General features: G+C 47.8%; 33 non-coding genes across 33 annotated transcripts; all 33 read left to right on the top strand.

The window, feature by feature from the left end:
• Positions 1-343: 343 nt before the first annotated feature.
• Trnar-ucg lies at positions 344-416 on the top strand. The gene has a single exon. It is a non-coding gene; the product is annotated as a tRNA-Arg (tRNA).
• Positions 417-854: 438 nt separating this feature from the next.
• Positions 855-927, top strand: Trnak-cuu. Its single transcript has one exon. It is a non-coding gene; the product is annotated as a tRNA-Lys (tRNA).
• A 321-nt stretch (positions 928-1,248) lies between these two features.
• Trnat-agu lies at positions 1,249-1,320 on the top strand. Its single transcript has one exon. It is a non-coding gene; the product is annotated as a tRNA-Thr (tRNA).
• A 545-nt stretch (positions 1,321-1,865) lies between these two features.
• On the top strand, positions 1,866-1,938 carry Trnar-ucg. The gene has a single exon. It is a non-coding gene; the product is annotated as a tRNA-Arg (tRNA).
• Positions 1,939-2,376: 438 nt separating this feature from the next.
• Positions 2,377-2,449, top strand: Trnak-cuu. Its single transcript has one exon. It is a non-coding gene; the product is annotated as a tRNA-Lys (tRNA).
• A 321-nt stretch (positions 2,450-2,770) lies between these two features.
• Trnat-agu lies at positions 2,771-2,842 on the top strand. Its single transcript has one exon. It is a non-coding gene; the product is annotated as a tRNA-Thr (tRNA).
• A 545-nt stretch (positions 2,843-3,387) lies between these two features.
• Trnar-ucg lies at positions 3,388-3,460 on the top strand. Its single transcript has one exon. It is a non-coding gene; the product is annotated as a tRNA-Arg (tRNA).
• Positions 3,461-3,898: 438 nt separating this feature from the next.
• Positions 3,899-3,971, top strand: Trnak-cuu. Its single transcript has one exon. It is a non-coding gene; the product is annotated as a tRNA-Lys (tRNA).
• A 321-nt stretch (positions 3,972-4,292) lies between these two features.
• Positions 4,293-4,364, top strand: Trnat-agu. The gene has a single exon. It is a non-coding gene; the product is annotated as a tRNA-Thr (tRNA).
• A 545-nt stretch (positions 4,365-4,909) lies between these two features.
• Positions 4,910-4,982, top strand: Trnar-ucg. Its single transcript has one exon. It is a non-coding gene; the product is annotated as a tRNA-Arg (tRNA).
• A 421-nt stretch (positions 4,983-5,403) lies between these two features.
• Trnak-cuu lies at positions 5,404-5,476 on the top strand. The gene has a single exon. It is a non-coding gene; the product is annotated as a tRNA-Lys (tRNA).
• A 6,784-nt stretch (positions 5,477-12,260) lies between these two features.
• Trnar-ucg lies at positions 12,261-12,333 on the top strand. Its single transcript has one exon. It is a non-coding gene; the product is annotated as a tRNA-Arg (tRNA).
• Positions 12,334-12,771: 438 nt separating this feature from the next.
• Trnak-cuu lies at positions 12,772-12,844 on the top strand. Its single transcript has one exon. It is a non-coding gene; the product is annotated as a tRNA-Lys (tRNA).
• A 321-nt stretch (positions 12,845-13,165) lies between these two features.
• Positions 13,166-13,237, top strand: Trnat-agu. Its single transcript has one exon. It is a non-coding gene; the product is annotated as a tRNA-Thr (tRNA).
• A 548-nt stretch (positions 13,238-13,785) lies between these two features.
• On the top strand, positions 13,786-13,858 carry Trnar-ucg. Its single transcript has one exon. It is a non-coding gene; the product is annotated as a tRNA-Arg (tRNA).
• Positions 13,859-14,296: 438 nt separating this feature from the next.
• Positions 14,297-14,369, top strand: Trnak-cuu. The gene has a single exon. It is a non-coding gene; the product is annotated as a tRNA-Lys (tRNA).
• Positions 14,370-14,690: 321 nt separating this feature from the next.
• On the top strand, positions 14,691-14,762 carry Trnat-agu. The gene has a single exon. It is a non-coding gene; the product is annotated as a tRNA-Thr (tRNA).
• Positions 14,763-15,310: 548 nt separating this feature from the next.
• Trnar-ucg lies at positions 15,311-15,383 on the top strand. Its single transcript has one exon. It is a non-coding gene; the product is annotated as a tRNA-Arg (tRNA).
• Positions 15,384-15,821: 438 nt separating this feature from the next.
• Positions 15,822-15,894, top strand: Trnak-cuu. The gene has a single exon. It is a non-coding gene; the product is annotated as a tRNA-Lys (tRNA).
• Positions 15,895-16,215: 321 nt separating this feature from the next.
• Positions 16,216-16,287, top strand: Trnat-agu. Its single transcript has one exon. It is a non-coding gene; the product is annotated as a tRNA-Thr (tRNA).
• A 542-nt stretch (positions 16,288-16,829) lies between these two features.
• Positions 16,830-16,902, top strand: Trnar-ucg. Its single transcript has one exon. It is a non-coding gene; the product is annotated as a tRNA-Arg (tRNA).
• Positions 16,903-17,340: 438 nt separating this feature from the next.
• On the top strand, positions 17,341-17,413 carry Trnak-cuu. Its single transcript has one exon. It is a non-coding gene; the product is annotated as a tRNA-Lys (tRNA).
• Positions 17,414-17,734: 321 nt separating this feature from the next.
• Trnat-agu lies at positions 17,735-17,806 on the top strand. The gene has a single exon. It is a non-coding gene; the product is annotated as a tRNA-Thr (tRNA).
• Positions 17,807-18,351: 545 nt separating this feature from the next.
• Trnar-ucg lies at positions 18,352-18,424 on the top strand. Its single transcript has one exon. It is a non-coding gene; the product is annotated as a tRNA-Arg (tRNA).
• Positions 18,425-18,862: 438 nt separating this feature from the next.
• Trnak-cuu lies at positions 18,863-18,935 on the top strand. The gene has a single exon. It is a non-coding gene; the product is annotated as a tRNA-Lys (tRNA).
• Positions 18,936-19,256: 321 nt separating this feature from the next.
• On the top strand, positions 19,257-19,328 carry Trnat-agu. The gene has a single exon. It is a non-coding gene; the product is annotated as a tRNA-Thr (tRNA).
• A 545-nt stretch (positions 19,329-19,873) lies between these two features.
• On the top strand, positions 19,874-19,946 carry Trnar-ucg. Its single transcript has one exon. It is a non-coding gene; the product is annotated as a tRNA-Arg (tRNA).
• A 438-nt stretch (positions 19,947-20,384) lies between these two features.
• Positions 20,385-20,457, top strand: Trnak-cuu. The gene has a single exon. It is a non-coding gene; the product is annotated as a tRNA-Lys (tRNA).
• Positions 20,458-20,778: 321 nt separating this feature from the next.
• On the top strand, positions 20,779-20,850 carry Trnat-agu. Its single transcript has one exon. It is a non-coding gene; the product is annotated as a tRNA-Thr (tRNA).
• A 542-nt stretch (positions 20,851-21,392) lies between these two features.
• On the top strand, positions 21,393-21,465 carry Trnar-ucg. Its single transcript has one exon. It is a non-coding gene; the product is annotated as a tRNA-Arg (tRNA).
• Positions 21,466-21,903: 438 nt separating this feature from the next.
• Positions 21,904-21,976, top strand: Trnak-cuu. The gene has a single exon. It is a non-coding gene; the product is annotated as a tRNA-Lys (tRNA).
• Positions 21,977-22,297: 321 nt separating this feature from the next.
• Trnat-agu lies at positions 22,298-22,369 on the top strand. The gene has a single exon. It is a non-coding gene; the product is annotated as a tRNA-Thr (tRNA).
• A 545-nt stretch (positions 22,370-22,914) lies between these two features.
• Positions 22,915-22,987, top strand: Trnar-ucg. Its single transcript has one exon. It is a non-coding gene; the product is annotated as a tRNA-Arg (tRNA).
• The last annotated feature ends 339 nt before the right edge of the window (positions 22,988-23,326 follow it).

The raw sequence follows: 23,326 nt of genomic DNA, 5'->3' as shown, positions 1-23,326 counted from the left end.
GTATTTTCTACCCCTGGTAGAGACCCTCGCGGTTGTCGTCGTCGTCGTCGGCGCCGCCGCCGCTTTGGTAATAGAGGCAACTCGCCATTGTATGACATAGGGTGAGGCACCTTCTGCAAGCGACTGAGATGGCAGTAAGCGATTGAAGCTGATTTGCAACCTCTTGTTTGATCAGCGTCACAAGGGCTTGAATGTAACTTGCGATGGGACACAGCAAGAAGTAGCGTCGCCTTTTTAGTACTGAAATTGGAGATGGAGAATTGCGTCAAAGATGGGAAATTCATTCCGGCAAGCGTACAAATGGCGACAATGAGGTGTGTGTGGGGAAGCATATTGCGCCAGTGACCGTGTGGCCTAATGGATAAGGCGTCGGACTTCGGATCCGAAGATTGCAGGTTCGAATCCTGTCACGGTCGAGTTTTTCCAGTTCTGCAAAAGATGCATGCTGTTTTACTGAGTTGTTTGAGTACTACAAATCTAGTTGAAAGTTCCTGCTGTCCGCTTCCTGGCTGCAAACCGGCGTCTACCTGAAGCTCAAGCAAGACAAAGGGGTTGTGTAGCGAAATTTTCGGCACAGTGCCGATCAGGAGAGATTTTTGGAACTACTGCGTCTGACTCAGGACCCAAGAGCTACGCCACAGGCGTCTGCGCACAGTCGAGCATGTGTGTTGAATAATGGTGCTGATAGCCACGTATCATTTCAAGTAGATTTGATGCCTTTCGGAAAATTTATTTCATTGAATAGGAATTGTAGCTCATTTGTGGCAGCAGGAAATAAGCTGTAGTCAAAAGGATCTTCCATAGATGGTCGCAGGTCGCATAAATACTGTATGGCTCGTGACGCGTTGTGTGGAGCCCGGCTAGCTCAGTCGGTAGAGCATGAGACTCTTAATCTCAGGGTCGTGGGTTCGAGCCCCACGCTGGGCGGCGCAAAATTTTGTGTCTACGCGGATGCAACCTGCGCCCCTCTCGTGAGCCTTGCGTAATGAACGTAACGGGTTACGACGATGCCTAGCTTCGTATGAATATCAGAGGAATGGTTTTTGAAGCTGAAAGTAGCTCTGAAATGAAATAAAAGTGTTGTTTTGGAATTTTAGGCGTACATCGATATCGTGTGAGATGTGTAGGAAAGCAGCAGCTGTGCTAACTAAATACAAATAATGGTCGCTAATGCGGTGCGTTTCCAGCTGAAGGGCTCCGATTGACTGGTCCATAAGATTGAAGTACCCGAAATGTGCACTAGGCGGCGCCTCCTTAGCTCAGTGGCAGAGCGCTGGTCTAGTAAACCAGAGGTCGTGAGTTCGATCCTCACAGGAGGCAAAAGAATTTTGTAACAGCCCCTTCTAACGTAGATCTTTCGAAAAAAGCGGTCAAGGATATAAAAAAGTATGAATGGGTTCGGTATTTAAGAAATGCTCTCGCAAATGAATAGTGCGAACGGTGCTATTAAAGTAGGCACCAGAAACTGCTGCTTTTGGCAGTCTCCGGAGAATGCCGACGTGGAATACTTAGGTCTTGTGATGTATTTTCTACCCCTGGTAGAGACCCTCGCGGTTGTCGTCGTCGTCGTCGGCGCCGCCGCTGCTTTGGTAATAGAGGCAACTCGCCATTGTATGACATAGGGTGAGGCACCTTCTGCAAGCGACTGAGATGGCAGTAAGCGATTGAAGCTGATTTGCAACCTCTTGTTTGATCAGCGTCACAAGGGCTTGAATGTAACTTGCGATGGGACACAGCAAGAAGTAGCGTCGCCTTTTTAGTACTGAAATTGGAGATGGAGAATTGCGTCAAAGATGGGAAATTCATTCCGGCAAGCGTACAAATGGCGACAATGAGGTGTGTGTGGGGAAGCATATTGCGCCAGTGACCGTGTGGCCTAATGGATAAGGCGTCGGACTTCGGATCCGAAGATTGCAGGTTCGAATCCTGTCACGGTCGAGTTTTTCCAGTTCTGCAAAAGATGCATGCTGTTTTACTGAGTTGTTTGAGTACTACAAATCTAGTTGAAAGTTGCTGCTGTCCGCTTCCTGGCTGCAAACCGGCGTCTACCTGAAGCTCAAGCAAGACAAAGGGGTTGTGTAGCGAAATTTTCGGCACAGTGCCGATCAGGAGAGATTTTTGGAACTACTGCGTCTGACTCAGGACCCAAGAGCTACGCCACAGGCGTCTGCGCACTGTCGAGCATGTGTGTTGAATAATGGTGCTGATAGCCACGTATCATTTCAAGTAGATTTGATGCCTTTCGGAAAATTTATTTCATTGAATAGGAATTGTAGCTCATTTGTGGCAGCAGGAAATAAGCTGTAGTCAAAAGGATCTTCCATAGATGGTCGCAGGTCGCATAAATACTGTATGGCTCGTGACGCGTTGTGTGGAGCCCGGCTAGCTCAGTCGGTAGAGCATGAGACTCTTAATCTCAGGGTCGTGGGTTCGAGCCCCACGCTGGGCGGCGCAAAATTTTGTGTCTACGCGGATGCAACCTGCGCCCCTCTCGTGAGCCTTGCGTAATGAACGTAACGGGTTACGACGATGCCTAGCTTCGTATGAATATCAGAGGAATGGTTTTTGAAGCTGAAAGTAGCTCTGAAATGAAATAAAAGTGTTGTTTTGGAATTTTAGGCGTACATCGATATCGTGTGAGATGTGTAGGAAAGCAGCAGCTGTGCTAACTAAATACAAATAATGGTCGCTAATGCGGTGCGTTTCCAGCTGAAGGGCTCCGATTGACTGGTCCATAAGATTGAAGTACCCGAAATGTGCACTAGGCGGCGCCTCCTTAGCTCAGTGGCAGAGCGCTGGTCTAGTAAACCAGAGGTCGTGAGTTCGATCCTCACAGGAGGCAAAAGAATTTTGTAACAGCCCCTTCTAACGTAGATCTTTCGAAAAAAGCGGTCAAGGATATAAAAAAGTATGAATGGGTTCGGTATTTAAGAAATGCTCTCGCAAATGAATAGTGCGAACGGTGCTATTAAAGTAGGCACCAGAAACTGCTGCTTTTGGCAGTCTCCGGAGAATGCCGACGTGGAATACTTAGTTCTTGTGATGTATTTTCTACCCCTGGTAGAGACCCTCGCGGTTGTCGTCGTCCTTGTCGGCGCCGCCGCCGCTTTGGTAATAGCGGCAACTCGCCATTGTATGACATAGGGTGAGGCACCTTCTGCAAGCGACTGAGATGGCAGTAAGCGATTGAAGCTGATTTGCAACCTCTTGTTTGATCAGCGTCACAAGGGCTTGAATGTAACTTGCGATGGGACACAGCAAGAAGTAGCGTCGCCTTTTTAGTACTGAAATTGGAGATGGAGAATTGCGTCAAAGATGGGAAATTCATTCCGGCAAGCGTACAAATGACGACAATGAGGTGTGTGTGGGGAAGCGTATTGCGCCAGTGACCGTGTGGCCTAATGGATAAGGCGTCGGACTTCGGATCCGAAGATTGCAGGTTCGAATCCTGTCACAGTCGAGTTTTTCCAGTTCTGCAAAAGATGCATGCTGTTTTACTGAGTTGTTTGAGTACTACAAATCTAGTTGAAAGTTGCTGCTGTCCGCTTCCTGGCTGCAAACCGGCGTCTACCTGAAGATCAAGCAAGACAAAGGGGTTATGTAGCGAAATTTTCGGCACAGTGCCGATCAGGAGAGATTTTTGGAACTACTGCGTCTGACTCAGGACCCAAGAGCTACGCCACAGGCGTCTGCGCACAGTCGAGCATGTGTGTTGAATAATGGTGCTGATAGCCACGTATCATTTCAAGTAGATTTGATGCCTTTCGGAAAATTTATTTCATTGAATAGGAATTGTAGCTCATTTGTGGCAGCAGGAAATAAGCTGTAGTCAAAAGGATCTTCCATAGATAGTCGCAGGTCGCATAAATACTGTATGGCTCGTGACGCGTTGTGTGGAGCCCGGCTAGCTCAGTCGGTAGAGCATGAGACTCTTAATCTCAGGGTCGTGGGTTCGAGCCCCACGCTGGGCGCCGCAAAATTTTGTGTCTACGCGGATGCAACCTGCGCCCCTCTCGTGAGCCTTGCGTAATGAACGTAACGGGTTACGACGATGCCTAGCTTCGTATGAATATCAGAGGAATGGTTTTTGAAGCTGAAAGTAGCTCTGAAATGAAATAAAAGTGTTGTTTTGGAATTTTAGGCGTACATCGAAATCGTGTGAGATGTGTAGGAAAGCAGCAGCTGTGCTAACTAAATACAAATAATGGTCGCTAATGCGGTGCGTTTCCAGCTGAAGGGCTCCGATTGACTGGTATATAAGATTGAAGTACCCGAAATGTGCACTAGGCGGCGCCTCCTTAGCTCAGTGGCAGAGCGCTGGTCTAGTAAACCAGAGGTCGTGAGTTCGATCCTCACAGGAGGCAAAAGAATTTTGTAACAGCCCCTTCTAACGTAGATCTTTCGAAAAAAGCGGTCAAGGATATAAAAAAGTATGAATGGGTTCGGTATTTAAGGAATGCTCTCGCAAATGAATAGTGCGAACGGTGCTATTAAAGTAGGCACCAGAAACTGCTGCTTTTGGCAGTCTCCGGAGAATGCCGACGTGGAATACTTAGTTCTTGTGATGTATTTTCTACCCCTGGTAGAGACCCTCGCGGTTGTCGTCGTCGTCGTCGGCGCCGCCGCCGCTTTGGTAATAGCGGCAACTCGCCATTGTATGACATAGGGTGAGGCACCTTCTGCAAGCGACTGAGATGGCAGTAAGCGATTGAAGCTGATTTGCAACCTCTTGTTTGATCAGCGTCACAAGGGCTTGAATGTAACTTCCGATGGGACACAGCAAGAAGTAGCGTCGCCTTTTTAGTACTGAAATTGGAGATGGAGAATTGCGTCAAAGATGGGAAATTCATTCCGGCAAGCGTACAAATGGCGACAATGAGGTGTGTGTGGGGAAGCATATTGCGCCAGTGACCGTGTGGCCTAATGGATAAGGCGTCGGACTTCGGATCCGAAGATTGCAGGTTCGAATCCTGTCACGGTCGAGTTTTTCCAGTTCTGCAAAAGATGCATGCTGTTTTACTGAGTTGTTTGAGTACTACAAATCTAGTTGAAAGTTGCTGCTGTCCGCTTCCTGGCTGCAAACCGGCGTCTACCTGAAGCTCAAGCAAGACAAATTTTCGGCACAGTGCCGATCAGGAGAGATTTTTGGAACTACTGCGTCTGACTCAGGACCCAAGAGCTGCGCCACAGGCGTCTGCGCACAGTCGAGCATGTGTGTTGAATAATGGTGCTGATAGCCACGTATCATTTCAAGTAGATTTGATGCCTTTCGGAAAATTTATTTCATTGAATAGGAATTGTAGCTCATTTGTGGCAGCAGGAAATAAGCTGTAGTCAAAAGGATCTTCCATAGATGGTCGCAGGTCGCATAAATACTGTATGGCTCGTGACGCGTTGTGTGGAGCCCGGCTAGCTCAGTCGGTAGAGCATGAGACTCTTAATCTCAGGGTCGTGGGTTCGAGCCCCACGCTGGGCGGCGCAAAATTTTGTGTCTACGCGGATGCAACCTGCGCCCCTCTCGTGAGCCTTGCGTAATGAACGTAACGGGTTACGACGATGCCTAGCTTCGCATGAATATCAGAGGAATGGTTTTTGAAGCTGAAAGTAGCTCTGAAATGAAATAAAAGTGTTGTTTTGGAATTTTAGGCGTACATCGATATCGTGTGAGATGTGTAGGAAAGCAGCAGCTGTGCTAACTAAATACAAATAATGGTCGCTAATGCGGTGCGTTTCCAGCTGAAGGGCTCCGATTGACTGGTCCATAAGATTGAAGTACCCGAAATGTGCACTAGGCGGCGCCTCCTTAGCTCAGTGGCAGTTCCGCCGCGGCCGCGGCCGTGTGCAGACGTGCGGTGGTGGTCGCTTCGCCTGTGCTTAAGAGCGCACGCAGCTGTTGGTATTGTAAGTACTACTTCACGAAAGTGATGGAGGATGAGTTGAGACGTTACACGCTACGATTTGGATTTCCGTATGGCTATGCTCGACCACAGGTTCACGAACTTATTGACTGGTTTTACGATCGATTAGGACTGCGAGATGATGAAGTTCTTGGGTTTTCGTATGATTTTCTTGCGAACGCTGTTTATGTAAAATTGATAAGTGACGATCCTTGCGTTCGTATTATGACCCTCACGGAAGGCACTGTGGATTTTGTGAATTCTAAAGGCGAAATTTGTAAAGTATCTGTTAGTCATGCTGGACTAGGGCTACGAACCGTCCGTATATTTAATCTGCCTTTCGAAGTTAGCTTCGATAGAATTCGGCAAGCTTTGTCTCCCTACGGTAATGTCTTGCAAATTCATGCCGAGCAATGGAGGGGTTACATACATTTCAATGTTGATAACGGCGTTCGGAATGCGAAAATTGATTTAACGAAGCACATCCCGTCCAACATTTTGGTGCAGGGTTTTCGCGCGCTGGTGATGTACGAAGGACAACCGCGAACTTGCGTAATATGTGGTTCTACCGACCATTTAAAATCTGCTTGTCCCCGTGTCCGGGCGGGTCGCCGAGGAATGCAACATCGTCTTACACCTCTCGATGGGCACGATGGCAATCGGTTGTCTTACGCGCAGACATTGATGGAGTCGCCTACGACACAACCGACGCTCCACCAACAGGCTGCGGTGACCCCAGACGCCGGCGCGGTCATTGTCAACAACTCTGTGGCAACCCCCGAATGTCCCGTTCGTAGTGATGTCACCGATATCGACGGCCACGCTGCACACCTGCAGGTTTCCCCGACTGTCGGCCTTCGTGCCGACCATGCAGGACCGACTCCCGTCCCTACTCCAACTACGTCCGTCGAGCTGAAACAGTTGTCGGATGGTGGCGAGAGGTCGCGCGTTTCTTGCCCCCCTGACGTTGCGCCCCCCACGCCCCTCCCTCTCGGCAGTGACCTATCTGAGGAAGGGTCTACACACAGCCTCTTGACGGACGTCAAAACCGTTTCTGACGCCGACGCACCTCCCCCAAGAACTGGGAAATCTAAGCGGTCGGCACGGAAGCAGAGTGCGGAGGAGATCCGCACTCTGGAAAAGAAACTGCAGCGCACTATAAAGCAGATCCGAAAAGACGGCAGTGAACGCGGCGGCACAGATGAAATGGGTTCCGTCGCGCGCCACGTGGGGGAGGCCGATATGGAGATGCATGTCGACCGTCCGAGTCCTGAGCTGATGGATACTGGCCATCAGCATACGCCGGCCGAGAAGTCTTGGGCAGACGAAAGTGAATAACACGGACCCTTTCTATCCCCACCATGCAAGATTATAAACTTGCCACAGTTAATTTGAATAGGATTGCATCCGATGTCAAACTTAAATGCTTGACCGACTATCTATATGCCGCCGATATAGATATAGTTTTCTTTCAAGAAGTTGTGTCCCCCAAGGTTGGAGAAATACCTGGGTATGATGCCATATTAAATCTTGGCACTGAGGCGGGCACTGCGATTTTATTCAAAGCTGGCATCGCTTACCAACCTACAGCGATTTTAGAAACGGGACGCGGCATTGCCGCCCAATTACAGGATTTGCTTCTCCTGAACGTGTACGCCCCGACAGGGTCCGCTGGCAGAAGGGACAGAAGTGAATTTTTTAGGGCTGAAGTTGTGACCTTATTGCCGAACGTTCGACTGAAGATCATCCTGGGTGGGGATTTCAACTGCGTTTTACGCAACGAAGATCAAAGTCCGCATTTTAATTTTTGTCCCGAGCTACTAACGTTAACAGATGGACTGCATTTACAAGATAGTTGGTGTCACCTTCGACCACACACGATGGGATATACCTATGTGAGCGCTGCTTCTTCTAGCCGTCTGGATAGGTTTTATGTTTCTCAAGATCTTTTACATCCCATTCGTGATTGTGAATTATGGCCGCTCAGTTTTAGTGACCACTCCGCATACCATCTAACGATTCGGCATGTGCGGCAGAAGACATTTTTGGGACGCGGCACGTGGCAGCTGAATGTCTCGCTGCTCGATGAAGCGGATTTACGGCGTTGCCTCGTTGACACCTGGCAGCAGTGCCTCCAGAGGCAAGCTCGGTATAGGGAGCGCGTTCTTTGGTGGACGGAGTTTGTTAAGCCGCGGATTAAGAAATGTATTTGCCAGTTTGCCAGGACCAGGGCTTATTGGAGGAAACGGTCTCTAGAATTTTATTTCCTCGGTTTACGCCAGCTGTACAGCGATCCATCTGCTTTGTCCGACAACCTGATCCGCATCAAGCGTCTCAAAGCCAGAATTACTGCTTTAGTTCGTGAAGCACTTGTTGGCACTCGGGTCCGATCGCGCTCTTCTGATGACGTCTCCCACGAGTCCGCATCGTTATTCCATCTCATACGGGAAACCAAACGTGGTAAACAAAAAATTATTGCTCATCTGAAGGATGCTGGCGGGAATCTGTACAATGAACAGGGTGCTATCAAGACGCATGTCTTCAATTATTTTCGACAACATTATTCCGAGTCAGATACCGATCTATCGGCGGGGGATGATTTTTTAAACGACATCGCCTCCACAGTGGATCAGGATGATAACGCTGCTCTCTTGGCCAATGTCACCAATTCTGAAGTTAAGTCCATCCTTGCGTGCGCTGCCAAGAACAAAGCTGCCGGCTTAGACGGCTTGCCGGTCGAATTTTATTCGCGGTTCTGGGATGTGATCGGTGACGAATTGACCGCCATGTATAACGAACTGTTATCGCATGCTGCCTTCCCCCCGCAGTTCACGGAAGGCATGGTTGTCCTGGTTCCTAAAACATCCAATCCGACTATGTTAAATGACTTTCGGCCAATTACGTTGCTTAACTCTGATTTCAAGATCTTGACTCGGATTATAAACACCAGGCTTAAAGTACTTCTTGGCAAAGTACTTGGCCCTTATCAGACGGGTGCAGTCAGTGGTCGATCGATGTTGAATGCCCTGTGTGAATATCGCGACCTGACTTATTTAACTTGGATTACCAACACTGATTTGGCGTTATTGTTTCTCGACTTCGATAAGGCGTTTGACAGAATTAATCACGGTTTTTTATTGCGCACAATGAGTCAAATGGGATTCAACGAGCGTTTTCGACAGCTTATTCAGAAATGTATCTGCGGAACGTCTTCACGCGTGAAGGTTAACGGCCAGTTAACCGCCCCCGTGCCCATACGACAAGCAGTGCGACAAGGGTGCCCCCTTTCTATGACGTTATTCTCGATCGCTATAGAGCCACTTCTTAAAAAGTTTTACTTAACTTTACACGGGTTGCAAACGTTAAACACCAAAACGGTCTGCCACGCCTACGCCGACGATATCAGTGTGCTTATTACTAACACCGAAGAGCTGGGGTCAGTTCGTCGGATTGTCCATCAGTACTCTGTCGCCTGTGGCGCTAGACTTAATGAGCGAAAGTCCAAAATCATGCCGTTAGGTCGCAACCCCAATTCCATCGATATTTCTTGGTTGGACAGGACCGAAGACCTGCGGCATCTAGGCCTGGTTATATCACCGAACCCCCACGCCATGCTCCACGTGAATTGGGAACGCAAGCTTACCATCTTACGTGCGGTGATCAAAGAACATAACATGCGGTCTTTAGACCGGATGCAGAGGGCACAGTTTATTAATAGTTACGTTTTTAGTAAGCTCTATCACACTGCCGCTGTTTTACCAATCCCGACAGCCATTGCGAAAAAAATTTTAGCACTTGCTTGCTGGTATGTCTGGAGAGGGAACATCTTTAAAGTTTCCTTTAAGGCTACCTCGTTACTTCGTTCCCGAGGTGGCTTAGGCGTCAAAGACGTTGAATCCCAATGTGTGGCGACTTTTTTAACTCGTACTTCCCGCATAATACACGGCAACCCAAATAGTCTCACTGCACGGCTTTTCAACACCTTACGTCCAAAGGATTTGTCTGCGCCAACGTCTGTGGGACACATTCATCCTGAGCTTGGCTATATCCGGCGGTATTATGTGGAGCTCAGCTATGTTCAGGACAACCCGCATCCGTTCAACACGGCGGCGACCTATCTTGCTCTTACTAAACGGCAGCTGGATAACCCAATTGAGAAGAAATATTTAGGCAAAAACTGGAGAAATGTCTGGAAGAACATTAGTTTTCCGCTCCTTCGCTCCAGAGTTCGAGCTGTTTGGTATGACGCTGTCAATGAGGTGATTCCCACTGGAGAGAAATTGCACAAAATCAAGCTGCGGCCCACCCCGTTTTGTGAGAAGTGTAACCTAGTGGAAACGCTGCCGCATCTCTTCCACTGCAGGGATCAAACACAAATATGGCAGTGGACCCGAAAGAAACTCGCTGTCATTAATAGGACGTCGGATACTTCCATCCAACTTCAAGACGCGCTTCAACCAGACTGGCAGCTTTATCCTCAATCTACGAATAATAGTTATGTCTGGCTCATGGGCCAGTTCGTCTATTACATGCTTGTCCATACAACGCCAACGCTACACGATTATCAGATGTATCTCATTGAAGAGTACTATGCGATTAAGAAGTTGCGACAGTATAAAGATCAGTTTCAAAATTTTCTTACTATTGCTTTAAGTGATGGAAGACTTTAAGTTTACAGATCCATTGGACGGAGTTTTTCTTTTCTTATCTTTTCTTTTTCACTACTTTGTTAAATTGTTATTGTTTCCATGGATTTGGTCGGCTCCGCACCATCAGCTGTGGGTGATTTGCATCATGGGTCAAACGACGGTACAGAGTGCACTGTGCACTCGGCCTCGAACATTTACTTGTCTTTGGATTTCCTTTTCATGTTCAAATGACAGCACTTTACTTTTGGTTCCGCAGGGCGACACCCAGAAGAGGCTCCTCATTTGTTTCCTTTTATTTCGCGTTATCTTTCATCAAAGCTGCACGACGATTTAGTACGAACCAGGAGTTTTTCAGCAGCTTCTATTCTTCCTATCAAGAGGCTTTCCAAAACGGGAAATGGTTGTTTGGCATGTCCCTGCTCTATGGTGTCACCACGTTACCAGCGCTCCTCTTCCGACGCATGGCATGCTCAGGGTTTTGAGAAGCAGCAATCCACAATCAATCATCGGGAAACCGAATGCACAATACTAATCACCGACATGGAAACTGGGAAAATTATTCTACGTGAAGACCAACTTTGAGTATGTGCTGTGCTGGATTCATGGTGTGCTGCGTCCTCCAAAGACCAGACATGGATTTCTTTTTATCATTTTGTTTATATCTATACAAATGATGGAACGTACATGACGCCCCATTGCAGGTTAAACATAATATAATAATAAATACGTAACAATCAAATCAAATCACAAAACCGTGCACTGGGTGCGGGGTATGGCGGTGACATCGTGGCCAGGCCTCCGGATTGTGACCCCTGCCCGCTTTGCCACCGGCTGCCAAGCACTCTAGTGCATACAAAAAAAAAATTAAAAAAAAAAAAAAAAAAAAAAAAAAAAAAAGGCGCTGGTTTAAAAAACAAAAAGTAACAAAAAAAAAAGTGGCGCAATTGGTTAGCGCACGGTACTTATAAGGCAGTAGCCGTGAGCAATGCCGGGGTTAAGAGTTCGAGCCTCACCCGGGGCATACTTTTATTTCGTAGCAGCTGACTATGAAATAAAAAAAAAAAAAAAAAAAAAAAAAAAAAAAAAAAAAAAAAAAAAAAAAAAAAAAGTGGCAGAGCGCTGGTCTAGTAAACCAGCGGTCGTGAGTTCGATCCTCACAGGAGGCAAAAGAATTTTGTAACAGCCCCTTCTAACGTAGATCTTCCGAAAAAAGCGGTCAAGGATATAAAAAATTATGAATGGGTTCGGTATTTAAGAAATGCTCTCGCAAATGAATAGTGCGAATGGTGCTATTAAAGTAGGCACCAGAAACTGCTGCTTTTGGCAGTCTCCGGAGAATGCCGACGTGGAATACTTAGTTCTTGTGATGTATTTTCTACCCCTGGTAGAGACCCTCGCGGTTGTCGTCGTCGTCGTCGTCGGCGCCGCCGCCGCTTTGGTAATAGAGGCAACTCGCCATTGTATGACATAGGGTGAGGCACCTTCTGCAAGCGACTGAGATGGCAGTAAGCAATTGAAGCTGATTTGCAACCTCTTGTTTGATCAGCGTCACAAGGGCTTGAATGTAACTTGCGATGGGACACAGCAAGAAGTAGCGTCGCCTTTTTAGTACTGAAATTGGAGATGGAGAATTGCGTCAAAGATGGGAAATTCATTCCGGCAAGCGTACAAATGGCGACAATGAGGTGTGTGTGGGGAAGCATATTGCGCCAGTGACCGTGTGGCCTAATGGATAAGGCGTCGGACTTCGGATCCGAAGATTGCGGGTTCGAATCCTGTCACGGACGAGTTTTTCCAGTTCTGCAAAAGATGCATGCTGTTTTACTGAGTTGTTTGAGTACTACAAATCTAGTTGAAAGTTGCTGCTGTCCGCTTCCTGGCTGCAAACCGGCGTCTACCTGAAGCTCAAGCAAGACAAAGGGGTTGTGTAGCGAAATTTTCGGCACAGTGCCGATCAGGAGAGATTTTTGGAACTACTGCGTCTGACTCAGGACCCAAGAGCTGCGCCACAGGCGTCTGCGCACAGTCGAGCATGTGTGTTGAATAATGGTGCTGATAGCCACGTATCATTTCAAGTAGATTTGATGCCTTTCGGAAAATTTATTTCATTGAATAGGAATTGTAGCTCATTTGTGGCAGCAGGAAATAAGCTGTAGTCAAAAGGATCTTCCATAGATGGTCGCAGGTCGCATAAATACTGTATGGCTCGTGACGCGTTGTGTGGAGCCCGGCTAGCTCAGTCGGTAGAGCATGAGACTCTTAATCTCAGGGTCGTGGGTTCGAGCCGCACGCTGGGCGGCGCAAAATTTTGTGTCTACGCGGATGCAACCTGCGCCCCTCTCGTGAGCCTTGCGTAATGAACGTAACGGGTTACGACGATGCCTAGCTTCGTATGAATATCAGAGGAATGGTTTTTGAAGCTGAAAGTAGCTCTGAAATGAAATAAAAGTGTTGTTTTGGAATTTTAGGCGTACATCGATATCGTGTGAGATGTGTAGGAAAGCAGCAGCTGTGCTAACTAAATACAAATAATGGTCGCTAATGCGGTGCGTTTCCAGCTGAAGGGCTCCGATTGACTGGTCCATAAGATTGAAGTACCCGAAATGTGCACTAGGCGGCGCCTCCTTAGCTCAGTGGCAGAGCGCTGGTCTAGTAAACCAGCGGTCGTGAGTTCGATCCTCACAGGAGGCAAAAGAATTTTGTAACAGCCCCTTCTAACGTAGATCTTCCGAAAAAAGCGGTCAAGGATATAAAAAATTATGAATGGGTTCGGTATTTAAGAAATGCTCTCGCAAATGAATAGTGCGAATGGTGCTATTAAAGTAGGCACCAGAAACTGCTGCTTTTGGCAGTCTCCGGAGAATGCCGACGTGGAATACTTAGTTCTTGTGATGTATTTTCTACCCCTGGTAGAGACCCTCGCGGTTGTCGTCGTCGTCGTCGTCGGCGCCGCCGCCGCTTTGGTAATAGAGGCAACTCGCCATTGTATGACATAGGGTGAGGCACCTTCTGCAAGCGACTGAGATGGCAGTAAGCAATTGAAGCTGATTTGCAACCTCTTGTTTGATCAGCGTCACAAGGGCTTGAATGTAACTTGCGATGGGACACAGCAAGAAGTAGCGTCGCCTTTTTAGTACTGAAATTGGAGATGGAGAATTGCGTCAAAGATGGGAAATTCATTCCGGCAAGCGTACAAATGGCGACAATGAGGTGTGTGTGGGGAAGCATATTGCGCCAGTGACCGTGTGGCCTAATGGATAAGGCGTCGGACTTCGGATCCGAAGATTGCGGGTTCGAATCCTGTCACGGACGAGTTTTTCCAGTTCTGCAAAAGATGCATGCTGTTTTACTGAGTTGTTTGAGTACTACAAATCTAGTTGAAAGTTGCTGCTGTCCGCTTCCTGGCTGCAAACCGGCGTCTACCTGAAGCTCAAGCAAGACAAAGGGGTTGTGTAGCGAAATTTTCGGCACAGTGCCGATCAGGAGAGATTTTTGGAACTACTGCGTCTGACTCAGGACCCAAGAGCTGCGCCACAGGCGTCTGCGCACAGTCGAGCATGTGTGTTGAATAATGGTGCTGATAGCCACGTATCATTTCAAGTAGATTTGATGCCTTTCGGAAAATTTATTTCATTGAATAGGAATTGTAGCTCATTTGTGGCAGCAGGAAATAAGCTGTAGTCAAAAGGATCTTCCATAGATGGTCGCAGGTCGCATAAATACTGTATGGCTCGTGACGCGTTGTGTGGAGCCCGGCTAGCTCAGTCGGTAGAGCATGAGACTCTTAATCTCAGGGTCGTGGGTTCGAGCCGCACGCTGGGCGGCGCAAAATTTTGTGTCTACGCGGATGCAACCTGCGCCCCTCTCGTGAGCCTTGCGTAATGAACGTAACGGGTTACGACGATGCCTAGCTTCGTATGAATATCAGAGGAATGGTTTTTGAAGCTGAAAGTAGCTCTGAAATGAAATAAAAGCGTTGTTTTGGAATTTTAGGCGTACATCGATATCGTGTGAGATGTGTAGGAAAGCAGCAGCTGTGCTAACTAAATACAAATAATGGTCGCTAATGCGGTGCGTTTCCAGCTGAAGGTCTCCGATTGACTGGTCCATAAGATTGAAGTACCCGAAATGTGCACTAGGCGGCGCCTCCTTAGCTCAGTGGCAGAGCGCTGGTCTAGTAAACCAGCGGTCGTGAGTTCGATCCTCACAGGAGGCAAAAGAATTTTGTAACAGCCCCTTCTAACGTAGATCTTCCGAAAAAAGCGGTCAAGGATATAAAAAATTATGAATGGGTTCGGTATTTAAGAAATGCTCTCGCAAATGAATAGTGCGAATGGTGCTATTAAAGTAGGCACCAGAAACTGCTGCTTTTGGCAGTCTCCGGAGAATGCCGACGTGGAATACTTAGTTCTTGTGATGTATTTTCTACCCCTGGTAGAGACCCTCGCGGTTGTCGTCGTCGTCGTCGTCGGCGCCGCCGCCGCTTTGGTAATAGAGGCAACTCGCCATTGTATGACATAGGGTGAGGCACCTTCTGCAAGCGACTGAGATGGCAGTAAGCAATTGAAGCTGATTTGCAACCTCTTGTTTGATCAGCGTCACAAGGGCTTGAATGTAACTTGCGATGGGACACAGCAAGAAGTAGCGTCGCCTTTTTAGTACTGAAATTGGAGATGGAGAATTGCGTCAAAGATGGGAAATTCATTCCGGCAAGCGTACAAATGGCGACAATGAGGTGTGTGTGGGGAAGCATATTGCGCCAGTGACCGTGTGGCCTAATGGATAAGGCGTCGGACTTCGGATCCGAAGATTTCAGGTTCGAATCCTGTCACGGTCGAGTTTTTCCAGTTCTGCAAAAGATGCATGCTGTTTTACTGAGTTGTTTGAGTACTACAAATCTAGTTGAAAGTTGCTGCTGTCCGCTTCCTGGCTGCAAACCGGCGTCTACCTGAAGCTCAAGCAAGACAAAGGGGTTGTGTAGCGAAATTTTCGGCACAGTGCCGATCAGGAGAGATTTTTGGAACTACTGCGTCTGACTCAGGACCCAAGAGCTGCGCCACAGGCGTCTGCGCACAGTCGAGCATGTGTGTTGAATAATGGTGCTGATAGCCACGTATCATTTCAAGTAGATTTGATGCCTTTCGGAAAATTTATTTCATTGAATAGGAATTGTAGCTCATTTGTGGCAGCAGGAAATAAGCTGTAGTCAAAAGGATCTTCCATAGATGGTCGCAGGTCGCATAAATACTGTATGGCTCGTGACGCGTTGTGTGCAGCCCGGCTAGCTCAGTCGGTAGAGCATGAGACTCTTAATCTCAGGGTCGTGGGTTCGAGCCCCACGCTGGGCGGCGCAAAATTTTGTGTCTACGCGGATGCAACCTGCGCCCCTCTCGTGAGCCTTGCGTAATGAACGTAACGGGTTACGACGATGCCTAGCTTCGTATGAATATCAAAGGAATGGTTTTTGAAGCTGAAAGTAGCTCTGAAATGAAATAAAAGTGTTGTTTTGGAATTTTAGGCGTACATCGATATCGTGTGAGATGTGTAGGAAAGCAGCAGCTGTGCTAACTAAATACAAATAATGGTCGCTAATGCGGTGCTTTTCCAGCTGAAGGGCTCCGATTGACTGGTCCATAAGATTGAAGTACCCGAAATGTGAACTAGGCGGCGCCTCCTTAGCTCAGTGGCAGAGCGCTGGTCTAGTAAACCAGAGGTCGTGAGTTCGATCCTCACAGGAGGCAAAAGAATTTTGTAACAGCCCCTTCTAACGTAGATCTTTCGAAAAAAGCGGTCAATGATATAAAAAATTATGAATGGGTTCGGTATTTAAGAAATGCTCTCGCAAATGAATAGTGCGAATGGTGCTATTAAAGTAGGCACCAGAAACTGCTGCTTTTGGCAGTCTCCGGAGAATGCCGACGTGGAATACTTAGTTCTTGTGATGTATTTTCTACCCCTGGTAGAGACCCTTGCGGTTGTCGTCGTCGTCGGCGCCGCCGCCGCTTTGGTAATAGAGGCAACTCGCCATTGTATGACATAGGGTGAGGCACCTTCTGCAAGCGACTGAGATGGCAGTAAGCAATTGAAGCTGATTTGCAACCTCTTGTTTGATCAGCGTCACAAGGGCTTGAATGTAACTTGCGATGGGACACAGCAAGAAGTAGCGTCGCCTTTTTAGTACTGAAATTGGAGATGGAGAATTGCGTCAAAGATGGGAAATTCATTCCGGCAAGCGTACAAATGGCGACAATGAGGTGTGTGTGGGGAAGCATATTGCGCCAGTGACCGTGTGGCCTAATGGATAAGGCGTCGGACTTCGGATCCGAAGATTGCGGGTTCGAATCCTGTCACGGACGAGTTTTTCCAGTTCTGCAAAAGATGCATGCTGTTTTACTGAGTTGTTTGAGTACTACAAATCTAGTTGAAAGTTGCTGCTGTCCGCTTCCTGGCTGCAAACCGGCGTCTACCTGAAGCTCAAGCAAGACAAAGGGGTTGTGTAGCGAAATTTTCGGCACAGTGCCGATCAGGAGAGATTTTTGGAACTACTGCGTCTGACTCAGGACCCAAGAGCTGCGCCACAGGCGTCTGCGCACAGTCGAGCATGTGTGTTGAATAATGGTGCTGATAGCCACGTATCATTTCAAGTAGATTTGATGCCTTTCGGAAAATTTATTTCATTGAATAGGAATTGTAGCTCATTTGTGGCAGCAGGAAATAAGCTGTAGTCAAAAGGATCTTCCATAGATGGTCGCAGGTCGCATAAATACTGTATGGCTCGTGACGCGTTGTGTGCAGCCCGGCTAGCTCAGTCGGTAGAGCATGAGACTCTTAATCTCAGGGTCGTGGGTTCGAGCCCCACGCTGGGCGGCGCAAAATTTTGTGTCTACGCGGATGCAACCTGCGCCCCTCTCGTGAGCCTTGCGTAATGAACGTAACGGGTTACGACGATGCCTAGCTTCGTATGAATATCAGAGGAATGGTTTTTGAAGCTGAAAGTAGCTCTGAAATGAAATAAAAGCGTTGTTTTGGAATTTTAGGCGTACATCGATATCGTGTGAGATGTGTAGGAAAGCAGCAGCTGTGCTAACTAAATACAAATAATGGTCGCTAATGCGGTGCGTTTCCAGCTGAAGGGCTCCGATTGACTGGTCCATAAGATTGAAGTACCCGAAATGTGCACTAGGCGGCGCCTCCTTAGCTCAGTGGCAGAGCGCTGGTCTAGTAAACCAGCGGTCGTGAGTTCGATCCTCACAGGAGGCAAAAGAATTTTGTAACAGCCCCTTCTAACGTAGATCTTCCGAAAAAAGCGGTCAAGGATATAAAAAATTATGAATGGGTTCGGTATTTAAGAAATGCTCTCGCAAATGAATAGTGCGAATGGTGCTATTAAAGTAGGCACCAGAAACTGCTGCTTTTGGCAGTCTCCGGAGAATGCCGACGTGGAATACTTAGTTCTTGTGATGTATTTTCTACCCCTGGTAGAGACCCTCGCGGTTGTCGTCGTCGTCGTCGGCGCCGCCGCCGCTTTGGTAATAGAGGCAACTCGCCATTGTATGACATAGGGTGAGGCACCTTCTGCAAGCGACTGAGATGGCAGTAAGCAATTGAAGCTGATTTGCAACCTCTTGTTTGATCAGCGTCACAAGGGCTTGAATGTAACTTGCGATGGGACACAGCAAGAAGTAGCGTCGCCTTTTTAGTACTGAAATTGGAGATGGAGAATTGCGTCAAAGATGGGAAATTCATTCCGGCAAGCGTACAAATGGCGACAATGAGGTGTGTGTGGGGAAGCATATTGCGCCAGTGACCGTGTGGCCTAATGGATAAGGCGTCGGACTTCGGATCCGAAGATTGCAGGTTCGAATCCTGTCACGGTCGAGTTTTTCCAGTTCTGCAAAAGATGCATGCTGTTTTACTGAGTTGTTTGAGTACTACAAATCTAGTTGAAAGTTGCTGCTGTCCGCTTCCTGGCTGCAAACCGGCGTCTACCTGAAGCTCAAGCAAGACAAAGGGGTTGTGTAGCGAAATTTTCGGCACAGTGCCGATCAGGAGAGATTTTTGGAACTACTGCGTCTGACTCAGGACCCAAGAGCTGCGCCACAGGCGTCTGCGCACAGTCGAGCATGTGTGTTGAATAATGGTGCTGATAGCCACGTATCATTTCAAGTAGATTTGATGCCTTTCGGAAAATTTATTTCATTGAATAGGAATTGTAGCTCATTTGTGGCAGCAGGAAATAAGCTGTAGTCAAAAGGATCTTCCATAGATGGTCGCAGGTCGCATAAATACTGTATGGCTCGTGACGCGTTGTGTGCAGCCCGGCTAGCTCAGTCGGTAGAGCATGAGACTCTTAATCTCAGGGTCGTGGGTTCGAGCCCCACGCTGGGCGGCGCAAAATTTTGTGTCTACGCGGATGCAACCTGCGCCCCTCTCGTGAGCCTTGCGTAATGAACGTAACGGGTTACGACGATGCCTAGCTTCGTATGAATATCAGAGGAATGGTTTTTGAAGCTGAAAGTAGCTCTGAAATGAAATAAAAGTGTTGTTCTGGAATTTTAGGCGTACATCGATATCGTGTGAGATGTGTAGGAAAGCAGCAGCTGTGCTAACTAAATACAAATAATGGTCGCTAATGCGGTGCGTTTCCAGCTGAAGGGCTCCGATTGACTGGTCCATAAGATTGAAGTACCCGAAATGTGCACTAGGCGGCGCCTCCTTAGCTCAGTGGCAGAGCGCTGGTCTAGTAAACCAGCGGTCGTGAGTTCGATCCTCACAGGAGGCAAAAGAATTTTGTAACAGCCCCTTCTAACGTAGATCTTCCGAAAAAAGCGGTCAAGGATATAAAAAATTATGAATGGGATCGGTATTTAAGAAATGCTCTCGCAAATGAATAGTGCGAATGGTGCTATTAAAGTAGGCACCAGAAACTGCTGCTTTTGGCAGTCTCCGGAGAATGCCGACGTGGAATACTTAGTTCTTGTGATGTATTTTCTACCCCTGGTAGAGACCCTCGCGGTTGTCGTCGTCGTCGTCGGCGCCGCCGCCGCTTTGGTAATAGAGGCAACTCGCCATTGTATGACATAGGGTGAGGCACCTTCTGCAAGCGACTGAGATGGCAGTAAGCAATTGAAGCTGATTTGCAACCTCTTGTTTGATCAGCGTCACAAGGGCTTGAATGTAACTTGCGATGGGACACAGCAAGAAGTAGCGTCGCCTTTTTAGTACTGAAATTGGAGATGGAGAATTGCGTCAAAGATGGGAAATTCATTCCGGCAAGCGTACAAATGGCGACAATGAGGTGTGTGTGGGGAAGCATATTGCGCCAGTGACCGTGTGGCCTAATGGATAAGGCGTCGGACTTCGGATCCGAAGATTGCAGGTTCGAATCCTGTCACGGTCGAGTTTTTCCAGTTCTGCAAAAGATGCATGCTGTTTTACTGAGTTGTTTGAGTACTACAAATCTAGTTGAAAGTTGCTGCTGTCCGCTTCCTGGCTGCAAACCGGCGTCTACCTGAAGCTCAAGCAAGACAAAGGGGTTGTGTAGCGAAATTTTCGGCACAGTGCCGATCAGGAGAGATTTTTGGAACTACTGCGTCTGACTCAGGACCCAAGAGCTGCGCCACAGGCGTCTGCGCACAGTCGAGCATGTGTGTTGAATAATGGTGCTGATAGCCACGTATCATTTCAAGTAGATTTGATGCCTTTCGGAAAATTTATTTCATTGAATAGGAATTGTAGCTCATTTGTGGCAGCAGGAAATAAGCTGTAGTCAAAAGGATCTTCCATAGATGGTCGCAGGTCGCATAAATACTGTATGGCTCGTGACGCGTTGTGTGGAGCCCGGCTAGCTCAGTCGGTAGAGCATGAGACTCTTAATCTCAGGGTCGTGGGTTCGAGCCCCACGCTGGGCGGCGCAAAATTTTGTGTCTACGCGGATGCAACCTGCGCCCCTCTCGTGAGCCTTGCGTAATGAACGTAACGGGTTACGACGATGCCTAGCTTCGCATGAATATCAGAGGAATGGTTTTTGAAGCTGAAAGTAGCTCTGAAATGAAATAAAAGTGTTGTTTTGGAATTTTAGGCGTACATCGATATCGTGTGAGATGTGTAGGAAAGCAGCAGCTGTGCTAACTAAATACAAATAATGGTCGCTAATGCGGTGCGTTTCCAGCTGAAGGGCTCCGATTGACTGGTCCATAAGATTGAAGTACCCGAAATGTGCACTAGGCGGCGCCTCCTTAGCTCAGTGGCAGAGCGCTGGTCTAGTAAACCAGCGGTCGTGAGTTCGATCCTCACAGGAGGCAAAAGAATTTTGTAACAGCCCCTTCTAACGTAGATCTTCCGAAAAAAGCGGTCAAGGATATAAAAAATTATGAATGGGTTCGGTATTTAAGAAATGCTCTCGCAAATGAATAGTGCGAATGGTGCTATTAAAGTAGACACCAGAAACTGCTGCTTTTGGCAGTCTCCGGAGAATGCCGACGTGGAATACTTAGTTCTTGTGATGTATTTTCTACCCCTGGTAGAGACCCTCGCGGTTGTCGTCGTCGTCGGCGCCGCCGCCGCTTTGGTAATAGAGGCAACTCGCCATTGTATGACATAGGGTGAGGCACCTTCTGCAAGCGACTGAGATGGCAGTAAGCAATTGAAGCTGATTTGCAACCTCTTGTTTGATCAGCGTCACAAGGGCTTGAATGTAACTTGCGATGGGACACAGCAAGAAGTAGCGTCGCCTTTTTAGTACTGAAATTGGAGATGGAGAATTGCGTCAAAGATGGGAAATTCATTCCGGCAAGCGTACAAATGGCGACAATGAGGTGTGTGTGGGGAAGCATATTGCGCCAGTGACCGTGTGGCCTAATGGATAAGGCGTCGGACTTCGGATCCGAAGATTGCAGGTTCGAATCCTGTCACGGTCGAGTTTTTCCAGTTCTGCAAAAGATGCATGCTGTTTTACTGAGTTGTTTGAGTACTACAAATCTAGTTGAAAGTTGCTGCTGTCCGCTTCCTGGCTGCAAACCGGCGTCTACCTGAAGCTCAAGCAAGACAAAGGGGTTGTGTAGCGAAATTTTCGGCACAGTGCCGATCAGGAGAGATTTTTGGAACTACTGCGTCTGACTCAGGACCCAAGAGCTACGCCACAGGCGTCTGCGCACAGTCGAGCATGTGTGTTGAATAATGGTGCTGATAGCCACGTATCATTTCAAGTAGATTTGATGCCTTTCGGAAAATTTATTTCATTGAATAGGAATTGTAGCTCATTTGTGGCAGCAGGAAATAAGCTGTAGTCAAAAGGATCTTCCATAGATGGTCGCAGGTCGCATAAATACTGTATGGCTCGTGACGTGTTGTGTGGAGCCCGGCTAGCTCAGTTCGTAGAGCATGAGACTCTTAATCTCAGGGTCGTGGGTTCGAGCCCCACGCTGGGCGGCGCAAAATTTTGTGTCTACGCGGATGCAACCTGCGCCCCTCTCGTGAGCCTTGCGTAATGAACGTAACGGGTTACGACGATGCCTAGCTTCGTATGAATATCAGAGGAATGGTTTTTGAAGCTGAAAGTAGCTCTGAAATGAAATAAAAGTGTTGTTCTGGAATTTTAGGCGTACATCGATATCGTGTGAGATGTGTAGGAAAGCAGCAGCTGTGCTAACTAAATACAAATAATGGTCGCTAATGCGGTGCGTTTCCAGCTGAAGGGCTCCGATTGACTGGTCCATAAGATTGAAGTACCCGAAATGTGCACTAGGCGGCGCCTCCTTAGCTCAGTGGCAGAGCGCTGGTCTAGTAAACCAGCGGTCGTGAGTTCGATCCTCACAGGAGGCAAAAGAATTTTGTAACAGCCCCTTCTAACGTAGATCTTCCGAAAAAAGCGGTCAAGGATATAAAAAATTATGAATGGGTTCGGTATTTAAGAAATGCTCTCGCAAATGAATAGTGCGAATGGTGCTATTAAAGTAGGCACCAGAAACTGCTGCTTTTGGCAGTCTCCGGAGAATGCCGACGTGGAATACTTAGTTCTTGTGATGTATTTTCTACCCCTGGTAGAGACCCTCGCGGTTGTCGTCGTCGTCGTCGGCGCCGCCGCCGCTTTGGTAATAGAGGCAACTCGCCATTGTATGACATAGGGTGAGGCACCTTCTGCAAGCGACTGAGATGGCAGTAAGCAATTGAAGCTGATTTGCAACCTCTTGTTTGATCAGCGTCACAAGGGCTTGAATGTAACTTGCGATGGGACACAGCAAGAAGTAGCGTCGCCTTTTTAGTACTGAAATTGGAGATGGAGAATTGCGTCAAAGATGGGAAATTCATTCCGGCAAGCGTACAAATGGCGACAATGAGGTGTGTGTGGGGAAGCATATTGCGCCAGTGACCGTGTGGCCTAATGGATAAGGCGTCGGACTTCGGATCCGAAGATTGCAGGTTCGAATCCTGTCACGGTCGAGTTTTTCCAGTTCTGCAAAAGATGCATGCTGTTTTACTGAGTTGTTTGAGTACTACAAATCTAGTTGAAAGTTGCTGCTGTCCGCTTCCTGGCTGCAAACCGGCGTCTACCTGAAGCTCAAGCAAGACAAAGGGGTTGTGTAGCGAAATTTTCGGCACAGTGCCGATCAGGAGAGATTTTTGGAACTACTGCGTCTGACTCAGGACCCAAGAGCTACGCCACAGGCGTCTGCGCACAGTCGAGCATGTGTGTTGAATAATGGTGCTGATAGCCACGTATCATTTCAAGTAGATTTGATGCCTTTCGGAAAATTTATTTCATTGAATAGGAATTGTAGC

This window comes from Schistocerca piceifrons, unplaced genomic scaffold (assembly GCF_021461385.2).
Source record: "Schistocerca piceifrons isolate TAMUIC-IGC-003096 unplaced genomic scaffold, iqSchPice1.1 HiC_scaffold_1813, whole genome shotgun sequence".
In the NCBI taxonomy this organism is placed as follows: Eukaryota; Metazoa; Arthropoda; class Insecta; order Orthoptera; family Acrididae; genus Schistocerca; species Schistocerca piceifrons.
The sequence above is the reverse complement of the archived record's forward strand: the minus strand, read 5'-3'. Positions and strand labels throughout refer to the sequence as shown.